The sequence below is a fragment of the Fomitiporia mediterranea genome (assembly GCF_000271605.1).
Source record: "Fomitiporia mediterranea MF3/22 unplaced genomic scaffold FOMMEscaffold_15, whole genome shotgun sequence".
Taxonomy (NCBI): Eukaryota; Fungi; Basidiomycota; class Agaricomycetes; order Hymenochaetales; family Hymenochaetaceae; genus Fomitiporia; species Fomitiporia mediterranea.
The window spans coordinates 605,358-611,230 of record NW_006760400.1 but is presented as its reverse complement, the minus strand read 5'-3'; positions in this window follow the sequence as shown (position 1 = coordinate 611,230).

Genomic DNA, 5,873 nt, shown 5'->3' with positions numbered 1-5,873 from the left:
TGAGTATAGATAATAATATCATCTAAATATATTACTATCCCTTTACTTATTAGCTCTTTAAAGAGTTGATTCATAACTCTCTGAAATACTGTTAGTACATTCATCATTCCAAATTGTATTACTAGTGGTTCATATAATCCTTTATGTGTTCTAAAGGCTTGTAAGTATTCTTGTCCTTGTTTTATCCTGATGTTATTGTATCCACTTTTAAGGTCAAGAGTTGTAAACCATTTTGCTTCCTTTAAATAGTCTGGTAGTGTGTGTATTATAAGTATAGGAAATGGGTCAGGTTCTACAATCTGATTTAATTTCCTGTAGTCTATAACCATCCTTGCTCCTAAATCCTTTTTGCCTACAAAGAATACTAGTGATACAATTTTAGAATGACTCTCTCTAATGTATTCTTTCTTTAGGTTTTCTTGTATAAATTCCTCTACTACTTCCTGTTCTATAAGAGTTAGAGGATATACTGGACACATTTTAGGTAATTCTGCTCCTTCCTTTAATTTGATATCCATGTCCTATTTGGAATGCTTTAGTAATCTATCTGCTTTATCTTTATCAAACCTGTCTAAGTAATCCTATAATTCCTTTGACACTAGTTCCTTTTTATCTCTTTCTGGGCCTATTCCTGATCTGTTTAGTACCTCTGCCTTTTCTTGTAAAGCTTTCTGTACTATACTAGAGACTTTGTTTAACTGTTTTCTAAGCTTCTGTTCTTTACTAGTTTGATAAGATAATTTTTGTTAGAGTACTCCTAACTCCTCTTGCTTGTTAGTTTCTGTTAACTGATAGGATACTAGATTCATCCTCTTTACAGACAGTTCTAGAGTTCCTAACCTTCTTTTCTTTATAGGTGGAGGTGTACTTCCTGTACTTTCTCCCCTTTTCCTTTTAACATATTCATCATATAATACAATGTTTTACATTTTCTCTTTTACCTTTTGTATTTGCTCTTCTCCTAGTCTTGTCTTGTACATTATGTTTAGGTCTACAAATTTCTTGTCTACTCTAAAGGTAATCATTCTTACTTCATGCCTAGAAAGTAAGGGTTCCTAATATTAAGGTATTTTTGATAACATTACCTGTTCTTCAGAAATAGTTACTTTATCTAATAAAGTAGTTATTTCTTTATCTGTATTAATATCTTTATCTGATGAATATGACCTTATACTAGCTTCTGGTTGTATGCCTAGTATACTCCTTGAAGGGCTCTGTTACAAATCCTGTGTTGTTAAACTTTTAATAAGTATTACAAGTATTATAAATTCTAGAATAGGAGTCATAGAAGCTTTACCATATCTTTCTTTTTCTGAAAACCAAAGACTTTCTAATCTACTACTATCTGACTCTGAATCTGATAGTATAGGTGGTTTGTAGGAAAACTTCTTTGTCTTGGTTTTCTTCATACTTCTAATTTGAGAGTATTCTTTTACATTTTTCTCTCTACTTTGGTTCCTTTTCTTTTCCCAACTTTTGCCTAGTAGTTTAATCTTTCCTGTACTACTTCTGACTTCTCCTGTTTGATAATTAAACAAAGGTTTTACTTTGTTTAAATAGTCAGATCCTAATAAACACTTATTATTGTAAGTGTCTATTATTACAAATTTGAACCATCCATTACTAATTCCAGTATTTAACCATGCCCAAGCATTATACTTCCATCCTCCTTTATTAATTATACTATTAGCATTTCTGACAATTACCCTAAGCTTGTCATTCTTTATAAGTTTTAGCTTAAAGGCTTTAGCTATCTTTAGTGATAATGTGCTTAATCCTGCACCTGAATCAAACATAGCTTTAATTATTGTTTACTGTCCTCTGTATAATATAATTGTTTTACAGGTTGGATAGAGTACTACTTGTACTGTCTAGTAGATTTTTGTTGGTTGCTTTTCTTATAGAGTTTCTTTTACCTTTTTCTCTACACCTAAGTTTAAAGACTCTACTATCTTTAAACTCTGGATCAAAAATCCTCTTTACTTAATCCTTCTGTTTCCTCCTCTTCATTAATGTAGGCTTCTTGTTCTTCAGGGATTACTGTGTTCCTTTTTGTGAACCTCTTATTAGATTTATACTTTGGCCTTTTACCTTGAGGATTTCTTCTAGTACAATTCCTAGCCATATGTCCTTTTTGCCCACATTTGAAGCATACTATTTCCCTACCTTTTGTTATCCTGTCAATTTCCATTAGTACTCTATAATAATCACTAGGATGTTTGTATTCTTGTCTAAATGTTTTTGTGTGTACCATTCCTCTCTCCAGACTGAGAGCTGTATCTGTCCATTCCTTAAATGTCTATTCTGTATAACTAGGGATAGTAACCAACTGTTGTAATTTGCTAGGGTTTAATCCATTCTTGTATAAATGGATTGTGACAGGATTCCTTCCATTTGTCCCTAGTTTATACTCACTAGGTAGGTAGACTAATATTCTCTTGAATGTTTCATTGTATTCTATAATTGTTAGTTTTCCTTGTCTCAAATTGTACATTTGAGTTTGAGCTGTCTCTGTAGAATCATAGTATTTTCCACTTGCTTCTCTCAGATTAGTTAAAAATGTATTATAATCTTTCCAGATTTCTGGAACTAAGCTTTTTCCTTCTGTCACAAATGATATTACCTTTCCATTTATGTAACTTGCTATTTTCCCTCTTAAGTATAAGATTACTGTTTCTACTTTATCCAAATCATTTGTAATGTTGTGATGTCTAAAGTGTATTACCAGGTTTGTTTTAAACACTTCTAGATCTTCTCCTTTCTGTCCTAAAAACTTTAGCAGTTTCAGGTTGATTTTCCTTGTTCTCTCTATATTACTCTTTTTCTAGTTACTAGATTCTGAATTTAGTGTATAAGAGTCTGATAAACTTGACTCTGAACTGATACTACTTTGATAAGTCTGATACAACCAATTATAATCTAATGTTAATGTGCCTTCTACTGTAAAGGTATCTAGTAACATAGACTGTTCAATTTCTTCAGCTGTCTAGCCTTCCTGAGTAATAATTTCTGACTAACCTTGGAGGCTTCTAAGGGATCCTGGTAGACTATCTGGATGTTGTGTTTCAATTCCACTATAGTCTTGAAATGTTTGGATTCCTCCCTGTATTGTGTTAACAAGCTCTTCTTCTTTAGCTAAAGAACCTGATAGTTTACTTTCTTGATTTTCTTAGACTGTGTTTTCCTAAGTAAAGTGTTCTTGTCTCTAAGGTTATTGAGTATTAGAAGTACTTCCTTCTCTCCTGTCACTTTGTTGCTCCTCTCTACTAATATTTTGTAATATAGTAGTTAGGTTAAATTGTGACTGTGTCAACCTGTTCAGGTATACTTGTAATATTCCTGATTCAACCTGTACTTCTTGTACTCTACTAGTAAGGTCCTGTATCTTGTCCAAGATTTCCTATAGCTTTGTATGAATATTAAAGATATTCAATACCTGTGTATCTAGATCTGATTGTATCTACTCCAGCTTTTCTCCTTGTTGTTCTAATTGTATAAGACTATACAAGTATATGATTTCCCCTTGTATAGTTCTATAATGTATGTCCTAACTTTGAGTAGACCTGATTATTCTGTTAAGACCTAAGAATTGTTGTATCCAAGTCTTTGTCCTTGTAATTTAAAGGCTATAATAGGTCCCCAATTTATTTGAATAAGAGTAGCTAGAGTGTGAACCTCTTCTTTGAGCCAATCTTGTACTGTTCCCTAATTAGCTCTTCCTCTTACTCTAAGTATATGTAACAAGGAGTGTTTCTACAAGTAGTAGGAATATGAGAATGGTTGAGGGATTAGATAATAGAGGGCTGTATGATAGTAGGCTTTTGCCTGTACCTAGTACTAGTTGTTGTATGTGTAATGTTCCAATCCTTTCCTTAATCTGATACAAAGCTACTTTTTATAACTTGTTAACTTTGTTTAGTATAATATTACAAAAGTTGCTTACTTTTGCAATATCTGGATATCCTTGTTCTAGTACAAGTAATACACTGTGTAACAGATTACAATGTTGTTATAATGTGTATAGATGGTCTGAGTATCCTTAGATTTGTTCAATCCAGATTTGTTGATTGATAGGAGTGCCTACTATATAGGTAACAGTTAATACTACTCTTCCTTGTTTGAAAGAGTCTAAGGGAATTTCCCCCTGTATCCAAAATGGTATTCCTTTAACACCTCCTAGTATCAACACTTGTTTCTGTGTATAAGCTACTAAGTAATCAAGAACTAGTAGTACTTCTTAATTAATCTTTCTTTTCTTACTACAAAAGAAAGTTACTTGCCTTAACAACTGTTCTAAGTAGTAGAGTAATTTATCTACCCACTTTGAATGTTGATTATTAAGGTTAGTTAATATTATAAAGTAAGTATTAGAGTTAATGTACCTGTGTACTAGTTCCAGGTTTAAGTTCCCCTTAGTAGACTAGAGCTTTACTAGAATAGTAAAGATTTGTAACTAAGTTGGAGTTTTATCAAAGTGTAAGATATACTCACTTTACTAGTCCTAATCCTTAGGAATAGTAACAGAATAGAGTATAGAGAGTAAGACTTGTAGACTTGTATAGTAAGAGGGTAGAGGAGTCCTACTTTAGTCAAGCTACAAGTGTAGCCTAGTAGGTTGGTAGTAGAGTACTTCCAAGTACTAGATAACTTAAGTTAATAAAACTATCCTTTGAGGGCCAAACTGGCCTCCTTATATACCTTTTACTAGAGTAATGTTACTCTAGTAACTTTAGTAACTCCCTTCACTGTTGTTCCCATAAAGTAGAGCTGGCTAATCCTTTAGACTGTATACTACACTGGTTTGTGTCTTCTATTAATCTGCTAACACTAGTTTGTATCTTCTTGTATTTTAGATTAATCTTCTAATGACTCCTTTACTGTATTGTTATGTCTTCTATACTTTCTCTCATACTTCTAATAACTCCTTATGAGTCCTCCTAACTAGTTATACTGTGTAAGCTGTGTAATGCTTTTCCTATGAAGTAGAGCTCTCTATTATTCTTATAACTCTGTCTGACTCAACCTGTACTTCCTGTACACTGGTTTGTAATACACTTTTCTCATAAGGTAGAGTATTATGACTTCTAATGACTCCTTATGACTTCTGTAATATAAAAGGCTGTGCTTCTGTACTACCCCTAGAACTTACAACCAAAGTTCTAGACTGCCTTGTGTACACTCTAGAACTGACAACTAATGTTCTAGATCTTTCCCTAAGTCTTCTTCAATAGACTTAGTTTAGGAGACAATTATCCTTATTAACTTCTAGCCTTATCTTTATGCTTCTGTTATTCAATCCTAGAACTTACAACTAAAGTTCTAGATTGTCTCATGTATTCCTCATATTGTCCTCATGTAGTCCTCATGTTTATGACTTCATTACTTTCCTATCTATATGAGCAAAGTGTATAAAGGAGACTACTTTCTTGTAGTCTCTCCTTAGAGCTCTCAGTTCCCTTTCCTTTACTAGTACTAGTTCTCCTCAAGTATAGAGCTTTAGAGTATTGGCTCTGGCTCTTTACTAGCTTTAATAGTCCTTTGTCTTTGTACAAAGTGTTCCTAGCTAGCTATATAGTTTCTCCTCAAGTAAGTATAATATTTTCCTTTTATCTCTTCAGGTTTTCTCCTAGTCTTTTCCTTTATACTTCTTGCTCTGAACACTATACTCTTTCCAGATCCCCTCTCCATACAAGTATTCTAAATGACTTGTCTTTAGTTGAGGTTATTAAGTAATACTGTGCTAGAGTATGTGTTTAACCTTAGAGAGATAAAGACCTTGTTCTCAGGTTTTTGTTACCTTTTCCTAACTGACTTAGTACCTACTCCTTCCTGTCCCCTCTCTCTACTAATGGATTGATCACCCATTAGTAATG